The sequence below is a fragment of the Sminthopsis crassicaudata genome, chromosome 2, assembly GCF_048593235.1.
Source record: "Sminthopsis crassicaudata isolate SCR6 chromosome 2, ASM4859323v1, whole genome shotgun sequence".
Lineage (NCBI taxonomy): Eukaryota > Metazoa > Chordata > Mammalia > Dasyuromorphia > Dasyuridae > Sminthopsis > Sminthopsis crassicaudata.
The window spans coordinates 491704457-491717289 of record NC_133618.1 but is presented as its reverse complement, the minus strand read 5'-3'; positions in this window follow the sequence as shown (position 1 = coordinate 491717289).

The window sequence follows — 12833 nt, the reverse complement described above, 5'->3', positions numbered from 1 at the left end:
AAATATAGTCACCAAAAGAATAAGATAAAGATATGCATATATGTATAACTGAAAGGAAATTTGTGAGGAATGAATTGTTGATATATTAATAGAGGGATAAGAAACAACACATTTAATGGTTATTGAGAATAAAATAAAATAAGAGTGCTTAATAGATGGTTTTATTGTATTTTGATGGTATTAAGAGAAGACAAAAATATGAAGAACACTGAGCTATAATCAAGAGGAAAGGATGAAGAAAGGAAGATAAATTATTGCATAATATATGTATATGCTATAAAAAGTACAGAGCCATTGGTCAAGACATAAAGGGTATAATCAATCCAAGGACTTCAATTGCAACTGTTTTAGATAAAAAAAGATTAAATACAAACAGACACAAATAAACATTGCCCTTCAGAGATAATATAATTAATAATAGAATATATTAACTTCAAAAGGAACTAGGAAAGTTCATTTAAAAAAGAGGAGGAAAAAGAAGTCTAAGAGGTAGAGCTGGATTAGTAAGGGAACACTCTCAAACAAAACAATCTTCAGTGTTAGAAAGAAGAAGAAAATGAAGTGAAGATTAAAAAGAAAGGAAGGAAAAAATCTTAGGAGAAGCATAAGGAGAAAGAAAAAAACTGTAAGAGTGAAAAATCAGGAGGTTTCATTTATAAGATCATAAATGTCAGGCATATTTCCTTTTCACTACCTTCATCTTATTTATTAAGTGGAAGATGGGAGGGAAAAAAAAGGGCGAAATAAAAAAGGATAGGATTGAAGGAAATACAAAATTAGCAATGATAACTCTGAATGTGAATGGATTAACTCACCCAATTTACATAATTTTTTCAAGCTTCTCTTTTCTTGTTGAAAACATTCTGTGCTTTATTTCTCACAGCACAACATCATCACATTCATATATTACAACTTATTCAGCCATTCTCCAATTGATGAATATCCCCTCAATTTTCAATTCTTTGCCACCACAAAAAGAGCGTCTATAAATATTTTCTGTAAATATAGCTTGTTTTCCTAAAAAAAAAAAAAAAATTGTTGGGATGCAAATTTAGTAGTGGTATACATAGTTTTTTTCACCTTTTTTTGGTATAGTTTCAAATTATTCTCCAGTATGATTGGATCACTAGCTGTTATTGTTCTTGTTATTATAGACTCTCTCTTAATCACATGTCTTTATTCCTTATGTCTATAATTTTTATTGTTCTTGTTATTATAAACTCTTGACCATGTCTTTATTCCTTATGTCTATAATTTTCTCTCTTTTTTGGCTTGTTGAATTATTAATTATTCTTTAAAATAGCTACCTTCAGGGGGCAGCTAGATGGCACAATGGATAGAGCACCAGGCCTGAAGTCAGGAGGACATAAGTTCAAATTTAGTCTTAGACACTTAATACTTCCTAGCTATGTCACTTAACCCCAATTGCCTCAGGGAAAAAAAAATCTTCAAATGCTACCCTATTTAAAAAATCTTTTCCAAAAAATTAAGTAGATAACAATTGCCAACCCTAAATTGTCCTAAATAGTTCTTTGTTTTGTAACTTTTTAATTCCTTCATGTAAAATTGTAGTATTTTCATTCTTTAAATATGTACCTTTTACTTCTACAAGATTGTAGATTTTAAGAGGCTATACAGCTTTACTTAAACCATCTTGGATTACTGAACCCAACCTTGCCTTCTGGACATTATATAATTAAGAAACACTACTTGAATATTGATTGTATTTTTAAAGAATATACTAGAAAGAAAATGGCTCACCTATCAGAAGATCATGGTTCAAATCTCACTTGTGATATTTACTACTTCTATAATCTTCTCTGGACTTCAGTTTCTTCTTCTATAAAATGAGGTCAGACCAGATAGCTCCTGGGATTCCTTCCAGCTCTACATCTGTTATCTCACTTTATAACTAATTATTGTCAGAGAAAGAGGCAAGTAGATAGCAGAGACAGGAAGCAGAGAAAAAGGAATAGAGAGGTTTTTTTTAAGCTTAAATCTGTATTACAATAGAATCATCCCACTTGGGGAGATCTCACCAAGGGATTCCCTAAGAAACCATTTTACAGATTTAAATCTCTCTCCAAATGAGCATATTTACCTTGTAAACAACTAGGATAATACAATTTTGGTTTCCGGACAAGTTTTATTTAACTTAACCAAGCAAAAAAAAAAAAAAAAAAAAAAGAATAATAAAAACAAAAATACTTCTCTATGTTGTACTCATGGAGAAGTATTTTTGTTTTTATTGTTTTTATTCTCAAGTTCTTGATAGTCAGGTAATATCTGGTTCTCTTTCTGAGAGGCATCACTAACTCTGCTCTGGTGGATCCCATTTCATTTATTTGAAATCTGTACAGTCTTCTTCAGTGTTGTCAAACTCAAAGAGAAGCAGGTTAACATAGCCTTAGAGAAAGATCCTTGTGGGCCAAAAATTGACTTAGAAAGTCACATATAAACATTATCTATATTTATTGTATTTATGGTATTTTTTTTTCATTTTTTCATTTCATTGTATTTATTTTGTTAAATATTATGCAATACTGTGATCTCAAATTAAAAGTATTATAGATTAAAACACTGACCTTATCCTCTCTGGGTTTATGGATGCACATCAAATGTCAAAGGATATTAAAATAAAATATATAAATAAAAACTTTAGGGAGAAAAATAAATATTAATATTTGATATTTATATAGGTTATATATTTTTTGTACATTTGACAATATTTTAATGAGCACAAATAACATCTTCTAAACGGCTTTGTTTAATTTTATGGGTAAAGCAATTAAAACTTTGTAGCTAGTAACAGTAAAGATTTTGAACAACAGATTGAAAGTTCTAAAGTCATTCAAAGTCCTAAAATACAGTACTCAAAAAGGACTCGGGTCACACCCAGGAATTTGTAAAGGAACATAGATGATCTGGAGAACATAAAATGAAAGACATGTATACAGATTTCAAAAACTGAGGAATTGCTTTGGGGACATAATATCATTAGGTCAGCTTAGGCCATGACCAATCTTGAACAGGGGCAATAGACAAAATTTGGAAGTTGAATCAAGAGCAATAGAGATTGAATTGACACAGAAGAAAAAGAAGATGGAGGGCTATTGGACCTCTACAGACATTTCAGAGGAAAGAATGAAGGGAGAACAGAACCAAGGTAGCAGAGATTAGACAAGTCTTCATCTGAGCTCCTCCTGGTGTCCCTCAGATCAACACCAAATTAAGCCTTTGAACTGGTTTAGGAGTGACTGAGATGACAAATATTTAGAATATAACAAACTTCCAGCAGAAGATATTTTGGAAGAACTTCAGGAAATTTTGTTTTAATTGGGAACAGGAGAGGTAGAACAGTGCAGGGAGCCAAGATGATGAGGCATCTGCATGCTTTGGAATCTACCAGGAGGCCCTTAGCCAAAATGCAGCAGCTTTGACTACTCTGTCCTGGTTACAAACTAGTGGATCAGCAGACTAGCTGTGTGTCATCCAAATACAAAAGGCAAATAGTGAGCATCTGGACCCCAGAATAATGGGGGGAACTAGGCCAAGCTCACCAAGCACCAGAAGTCAGAAGCACCTGCCTGTGGGCAGCTTAAAGCCACTGTCATCTCTAGAGGAAGCTTGTGGCAATCTCTCCTTTGCCCTAAAAGCAGACTTCAACCTTTAAAAAAAAATGAGCAAAAAAAAAAACAAAAAGAACTCTGATCATAGATATTTTTATTGAGAGAGAGAAGAACAGACCTCAAACTCTGAGACTCCTAAAGGCAAATCATCTCCAGATGAAGTTCCAAAAGGGTGGTATGAATTGGTCCCCATCTCACAAGGCTTTCTTGGAAGAATTCAAAATGGTCTTAAAAGAGAGTTAAGAAGAAAATAAGAAATGGGAACTTTGTTAGAGAGTTTGGAAAAGGAAACAAATTATCTGAAGAAAACTCCTTACAAATAGCTTTAGTAAAATGAAAAAATCATATAACAGTTTATAAAATAGATTTGATGAAATGGAAAAAGAATATAACTACTCTCAAAATCAATATGAAAAAGAAGCCAATTCATTGAAAAAAAAGAATTTGTGTAATGGAAAAAAAAATCCATTGAACAAAACACCTCATATAAAACTTCAATTGGCCAAGTGCAAACTGAAGAAAATAAATAAAATTGAACATGTGGAAGTGAATGACTCAATGTGACTTCAAGAATCAGTCAAAACTAGAAAGTGAAGAAATAGAAGAAAATGTAAAATATCTCATTGAAAAAACAACTGACCTGAAAAATAGATTTAGAAGAAAAAATATAAGAATTATTGGACTTCTTAAAAACTATGATGAAATAAAGAGCCTAAACATATGGAAATCATTGAAGAAAATTGCCCTGATGTTCTAGAACCAAAGGATAAAATAGCCATTGAAAGAATTTACTGATCACCTCCTGAAAAAAGACCCCAAAATGAAAACTCTAATGAATATTATAGCTAAATTTCAGAATAATCAAATGAAGGAGAAAATGTTGCAGATAGACAGAAAGAAACAATTCAACTATTGAGGAATAAGAATCAGGATTACCCAGGACCTAGCAGCTTCAACTTTAAAGGATTAAAGGACCTGGGATCTGAAAGTCCAAAAGGCAAAGGAACTTGGATTGCAGCCAAGAATCCACTATCCAGCAAAATTAAGCACTATCAGCAGAAAAGATGCACATTCAATGAAACATGGGAATTTCATTTATTTCTGATGAAAAGACAGGGCTGAATGGAAAATCTGATCTTCAGATACAGAACTCAAGAGAAGCATAAAAAGGAAAAAAAATCAGTTTCTTTGAAAAGTTAAGCAACTTATATCAGCATATGGAAAGATGATATGTAACTCTTGAGATTTGTATCTCTGTTATGAGTATACTTAGAGGGTGCAGATATAATTTGATTTAAGTGTGATGATATAAAAAAGAAACTAGAGGAAGAAAGGGGACTCTACTGGAAGAAGAGGAAAATGGATTTAAAATGGATATATTACATTTCATGGAGAGGCAAAAAAGACCTAATACAATTAAAGGAAAGAAGGGAAGGGGATGAACATAGTATGAATCATACTCTCATGAGATTTGACTCAAAGAGAGAATATCAGACATTTTTAGCTTCTCAGAGAAATTTGTCTCATTCTGTAGGTAAGTAGGAGAGGAAGGGGGAAAGGAAAGGAAGAGACTAATAAAAGGGAGAACAGAAGTAGAAGGGTAAAGATTTAAGAAAGGGGGAAGAACTATAAAAGGAGAAGGCTATTTGAGGGAAATAATAGAAGCAAAATACTGGGGAAGGGGGAAAAGGGGAAAGAAAAAAGAAAAGTATGACTTGGGAAAAATAAGATGACAGGAAATACAGAGTTAACAATTTTAACTGTGAATGGGAATGGATGAACTTATCTATAAAATGAAAGTGGATTAAAAGCCAGAATCCTACAATATGTTGTTTACAAAAAATACATTTAAATCAGAGTGATATATTCAGAATAAAGGTAAAAAGATGGAGCAAAATCTATTATTCTTCAGCTGAAGTAAAAAATAAAATAAAATAAAATAAAGCAGGGGTGATCTTGTTCTCAGGTCAAGCAAAAGCAAAAATAGATCTAATTAAAAGAGATGAGGAAGAAAACTAATCTTGCTAAAGTGCACAATAGATAATGAATTAATATCAATACTAAAAATATATGCACCAAGTAGTATAGATTCCAAATTCCTAGAGAAGTTAGGAGAGTTGCAAGAAGAACTAGACAGCAAAACTATACTAGTTGGGTATTTCAATCTTGCTCTCTCAGAACTAGATAAATTGATCCAAAAATAAATAAGAAAGAAGTTAAGGAAGTAAATAGAATTCTAGAAAAGTTAGGTATGATAGACCTACAGAGAAAATTGAATTGAGAGAGAAAGTAATAGATTTTTTTCTTCTTAGCAGTACATGGAATTTATACAAAAATTGACCATTTATTAGGGAATAAAACTCTCAAAATCAAATGCAAAAAAGCAGAAATAGTAAATGCATTTTTTTTCAGATTATGATGCAATAAAAATTACATGCAATAAGAGACCAGGGAAAATAAACCAAAAATAATCGGAAATTAAATAAACTAATCCTAAAGAATGAATGGGTGAAGCAACAAATCATAGACACAATTGATAATTTAATCCAAGGGAATGACAATAATGAAACAATATGTCAAATTTTATGTGATACAGCCAAACTAGCTGTTAGGGGAAATAAAAACATTCCAAATCAGATCAGTGGTGATTGTGAGCAACTATCACCATTACTATTCAGTATTGTATTAGAAATGTTAGCTTTGGCAATGAGAAGAAAAAGAGATCAAGGCAACCAAATTATCAATCCTTGCAGATGACATGATGGTATACATAAAGAATCCTAGAGAGCCAACTAAAAAAACTACCAGAAATAATTTAAAATTAAGCAAAGTTGCAGGATACAAAATAAGTCCACATAAATAATCAGCATTTTTATATATTACCAACAAAATCCAGCAGAGATGCAAAGAGAGATTCCATTCAAAATAACTGTTGATAATATAAAATATTTGGAAGTCTATCTGCCAAGGCAAATTCAGGAACTATATGAACAAATAAAGTCAGATCTAATAAATTGGAAAAACATCAAGTGCTCATGGGTAGATCAAGCAAATATAATAAAAATGGCAATCCTAACTAAATTAATCTTCCAATCAAACTCCCAAGAAATTACTTTATGGATCTAGGAAAAACAATAACAAAGTTCATCTAGAAGAACAAAAGGTCAAGAATTTAAGGGAATTAATGGAAAAAAATGCAAAATTAATGGAAAAAATGCCAGACCTAAAACTGTATTATAAACCAGTGGTCATCAAAACCATTTAGTACTAGCTAAAAAATAGAGTAGTCAATAATTGGAATAAGTTAGATTCAGAAGACACAATAGTCAATGTCTAGTGATTTATAAACAGAAAGATCATCTGATCTGGAACTCATAATTGAACACCAAATAGATAATTTTGGTTATATTAAGTTAAAAAAATTTTTGTTCAAATAAAACGAATGCAAACAAAATTAGAAGGGAAGCAATAAACTGGGAGGGGCATTTACATTCAGTAGTTTCTCATAAAATCCTCATTTCTAAAATATAGAGAGAATTGACTCAAATTTATGAGAATTCAAGCCATTCTCCAATTGATAAATAGTCAAAAGGATAAGAACAATTTTTTCAGATGAAGAAATTGAAATCATTTCTAGTCATATGAAAAGGTGCTCTACATCATTATTGATCAGAGAAATGCAAATTAATGCAACTCTGAAATAGCACTCACTGTATACCTCTCAGATTGGCTAAGATAACAGGAAAAGAATCACGAATGTTGGAGGATATATGGTAAAATTGGGACACTAATACATTCTTGGTAGAGTTGTGAACTGATCCAACTGTTTTGGACCTATGCCCAAAGGGCTATCAAAATGTGCATACTCTTTGATCTAGCAGTGTTTCTACTGGGCTTATATCCCAAAGAGATCTTTAAGGAGGAAAAGGGACCCACATGTGCAAAATGTTTGTGGCAGCCCTTTTTGTAGTGGCAAGAAACTGGAAACTGAGTGCATGTTCATCAGTTGTAGAATGACTGAATAAGGTATGACATATGAATTTTATGGAATAATATTGTTTTATGAGAAACAATCAGCAGAATGATTTCAGAGGCTTGGAGAGACTTCCATGAATTGATGCTAAGTGAAATGAGCAAAACTAGGAGATCATTGTACATGGCAATAGCAAAATTATATGATGATCAATTCTGATGAATGTGGCTCTCTTCAACATTGAGATGATTCAGACCAGTTCCAATGATTTTGTGATGAAGAGAGCCAACTATAACCAGAAAGGGTACTGTGTGAGTGGAAGATGGATCCCAACATAGCATTTTCATTCTTTTTGTTGTTGTTTGCTTGCATTTTATTTTCTTTCTCATTTTTTTCACTTTTTGATCTGATTTTTATTATGCAGCAAAATAATTGTATAAATATGTATGCCTTTATTGGATTTAACATATATTTTTATCTTATTTAACATATATTGGATTACTTGCCATTTAGGAGAGGGGATGAGGGGAAGGGAGGGAAATTTAGAACACAAAATTTTACAAATGTCAATGTTGAAAAATTATCCATGCATATATTTTGAAAATAAAAAGTTTTAATAAAAAAGAATTAAGGGAAAATATTATTTATGACTTATTTTTGTACTAAACAATTTACAACTATTATCCAATTTGATTTTCATGACAACCTTGGGAGTTAAGTATTATTATTATCCTCATTTTTAAAATTTAGGAAGTATAATAATAGAAATTAAATGAGTTATCTAAGATCACATAGCTAGTAAGCATATCAGCCAGATATGAGTTCAAGTTTTTCCAATTCCAAGACCATATCTCTATCCCCTATACCACCCAGGAGTTCAAGGGTGGGAAGATTATCTGAAAAGGTCAGTTGTAGTGATTATTTGAACAATAAGAAAAGACAGGAGCTCCCCAATTTTCTCTTCTCATAACTGTCTAGAACAGACATTGTGATAAATTTTTCTTCCTTCTTTTATCTAAAACTTTAATATATATATATATATAATATGTATTAATATATATATTATATGTATACATATATGCATATGTATATATCTATAAATATATATATATATATATTTTTTTTTTTTTTGACTGAAACAAAAAAAGTCAGGGGTTAAATGGAGATGAATCAATATTTAAATTAGAAGAACCAAACTGTCTCTAAATTTTCTGTATTATGGGCTTTGAGCTATTGAGATTGAACCCCAAAATAACTTTATATAGCAATTTTATATAGTAACAATAAGTTTTAATTGTTAAGAAGTTTTTCCTGAGACGATTTCTAAATGACATCTTTGTAATTTCCACTTACTTCTGCTTTTCCCCTCCTCTTCTACCACATAGTTATCCATATACTTGAATCTGGATGTTATACTCTCTCAGAGTTCTAACTTTTGTAAGCTAAATATTTATATTATCTCCAACCTATCTTTATGTGACATGAATTTAATACCTTTTACAATTATTATTGTACACTCCTAACTGCTCTCTGTAAACTATGACATGCAGAACTGAACAAAACACTCAAGAGGATGTCTAATGAGTGCACTACTCCCTCCTCTTGGAAACTTTACCTCTCTTAATGCAGTCCAAGATTACACTGATTTTTGCTTTCCATATTGGCTTCTGTTAACTTTTATTGATCTTGTAAAAAGTACTCAGATCCTTTTTGGACAAACTTTTATTTGACTATAACTTCTCTACACAATATTCTGAAATTTACTTTTGAACAGAAGTATAAGACTACATTTGTCCCAGCAAAATTTGATTTTGTTAAATTCAACTTTATGCTATAGTCTTGACTCTCAAGATATATTTTTGAATTCTTTCACCTTGCTTATTAGCTTTTCATCCTGTCTTAAGGTAATCTGCAAGCTTGACATTCCTGTCATTGAAATCAATGACAAAAACAAAACAAAACAAAACAAAAACAGTACAAGATCAGGCATAGATTCCTGAGCCATTTCTCTGGAAATTTCCCACCAATTTCCACCAATATTGAGCTATTAACAAACACTATTTGAGTCTGGTCATTGAATCATTTCCAAATTCATCTAATAAGAGTAGCATCTGGCCTTTATCTCCCCATATTTTCCACAAAAAGATTATAAGATGCCTTTTTCAGATGTTTTGTTAAAATAGTGAATAGAATGGCAGTCCTGAAGACAGAAAGAATCATTTTTCTGAGTCCAAATCTGACCTCAGATACTTACTAGTTGTGTTTCTCTGGGCAAGTCACTTAATCCTATCTGACTCAGATTCCTCATCTGTGAAATCATTTGGAGAAGGAAATGGTAAACTATTTCATATCATATCATATCAAATAGATACACAAAGAGTTATGACTGAATAAAGAAAGTAAATTATATCTGTAGCAATTACATCATTTCCAAATATAGAAACCCTGTAAAAATATCTCATAGTCCGAACTGATTGATATTTTAATGAAGCATGCTGGCTCTGTAGTCAGTTCTTCCTTTGTTAACTATCTCCTTAGTAATTCATTTTAGGAATTTCATAGCAACAAAAATCATTCTCATTGGCTCATAATTCTGTTATCTTCCATTTATTAAATAAAATAGGATTGCTTTCCCCCTTTCCTATATCTGTAATACTTATATTCTCCCCAAACTTTTATACATCACAGAAAATGGCTCAATAATCTCATATAGTCCTTGTGAGGGAAAATCCTATCCAAAAATGACTACTCAGAGATCACTCATAGAAAAGCAGAATTATTTATTAGAATCTTGAGAAGCGGATCCCATCCTGGTCTGTGAGCCAAATTCACATCAGGAAAGAGCCACTCTCTTGAAAATGTTCACAGCTTTTATACATTTCAGATAAAGAACCTCCAAAATCCCACCCTCCATAGGTTGTGATAAATCTTTATTCCCCTTTTTGGTCAGTGGAATGCAGCAGACAAGGTGATTTACAGCCTCTTTGGCCATGTATATGTTTCCAATTTCTTCTTTGGACAATGGAATGCAGCCTAGGCCTTCACATGACTGGGGCCTAGTGGCCCTGGTTTACATTAGCTAGCAGTCTCTGATCAATATGTGCTTAATCTGTAAGTTCTTCACCATATCTTATTCCACACAGTCCTTATGAACATTCAGAGTAGATTCCCTAACTTTTTGCATCTTGTGTTTCTTTTGAGCAATTCAATTTTGTTTTGTTTGCAAAGCACCATACATTCTTTGATGAGGGCATACCATGGTCCTGTACCAGTATCTCCCATGTCATACAATCAGTTCTAAAGTTCTTAAGAGAAACCTTGAAACTATGCTTGCATCAGTTTTTCTGAGCAGCATGTGGGCACCTACCTTGTGGGAACTCTATAAATTTTTGCAAATGTATATTTGGCATTTGAACAACATGGTCAGGGCAGTGGAATTGCAGTCTCTGCAGAGGAGTTTTTATGTCTGGCGGTTTAGTTTAGAAAGGATTGCTGTGCCTTGTACCTTATCCTGCAAAGGAATCTTCACAATTTTCCTAAGACAGTTCAAATGGAAGTGATTCACTTTCCTGGCATGGCACTGGTAACTGTGCTGATTCACAGTTTCCAGTGAGCTCAACACATGGCTCTGCAAACTTCAGTTTGGACTAATCCTTCTCCTCTCCTACACTTTCCTTCAGAGTCACTCAAACACTGAGCTAGCTCTGACAATGCATCTGTCAGTCTCGTTATTCCTGGAAAGTGTCCTGCCAAGGTGAGTGAACTTATCCACAGCATTCAAGTCTTCTCCATTTGCTGTCCTTGATGTTTCCACATAAGAATGGCACGATGCAGGCTGATGGAGTACTTGTTAGGCCAAAATTAGTATAAGCAGCAGAGAACTGCTGCATCCCAGCTTTGGAGGCTGCCCTAAGTGCACACTCATCTGCAAGTAGAAATCATGCACTAGCTCTCCCTCTACTCTGGTTTTAGCCAGAAGTCTTTTCAAGTTAAAGAATTTATTATCAGTGCAGTAGCTGATGTTTGTCTTCATTGAAATCATTTGAAAATGTGGCTGAAAACACTATGCTAAAAAGCATGAGCAGGAACCCAACCTTGCTTCACTCCATTCATGACTGGGAAAGACCAAGAGCATTGTTTATTGCCTAGAACTTGGGGAAACATACCATCATCAAACTGACATAAAACACTGATGAACTTTTCTAGGCAACCAAATTTTGACATAATTATTCATTTACCCTCACGACTAACAGTGTCAAAGACCTTGGTCAGATCTACAATATGTTCCACTACCAGTATTTCTCCTGGAGTTGGCAGGTAACAAACACCATATTAACTGCTCCTCAACCTTTCTGAAACCATACTGGTTCTCAGGCAAATGACACCTTCCAAGTGTAGGATCAGTCTATTAAGGAGAACTCTGACAAGAATCTTGCATCAATGACTAAGAAAGATTTCCTCTGAGATTGTCATAGGACAATCCCTTCTCTTTACCTTTACAGAGATGCACAAGGAAGGCATCCTTGAATGGCTGGGGCATAACTTCTTTTCATATAATATGGAAAATTTCAATCAGCCTTTGAATGACCAGCTGACCCCAAACCTTGTAAATCTGAGCTGGGATAGAATCAGCACTAAAGTGCTTTGCTGTAAGAACAAGCTTAATGGCATTGAAGACCTCTACTTTAGTTGAAGCTTCACCTAGAGAGGGATTGATTTCAACTTGAGGTAAATGGTCAGTGGTTTCAGAATTAATTGATGATAGTCTTTTGAGAACACAATGGAATTGTTAATCCCATTTCTCTAAATTCCTGTCCTTATTACTCATCAATATAGCTCCATCAGCACTGAGTAGTTGAGATGCCCCATGGGTCTTTGACCCATAAATAACTTTCAGTGTATCATAAAAGTTTCTTTGATGGTTACTATCTATATAAAAGTGAATTTCATTTGCCTTCTTACTAAGCCAAGAATCCTTCATTTCTCTAAGTTTTGCTTATACTTTACTTTTGAATGTTACCTTCTTGGAAATAGATAAACTATTCTATTTGTATACCTTATGGAGTTCTTTTTTAAAAATTATTTCCCCATCATTTTCAACAAACCAGTCTTGATGTTTATGTCCTAACAATGACAATTAATACAAAAAAAGAATGTGCCGCTATAGTAAATAATGAGTTTTATCATCTGGAGATCTTTGAAAAGTGATCATTTGTTTGGAATATTTTTAT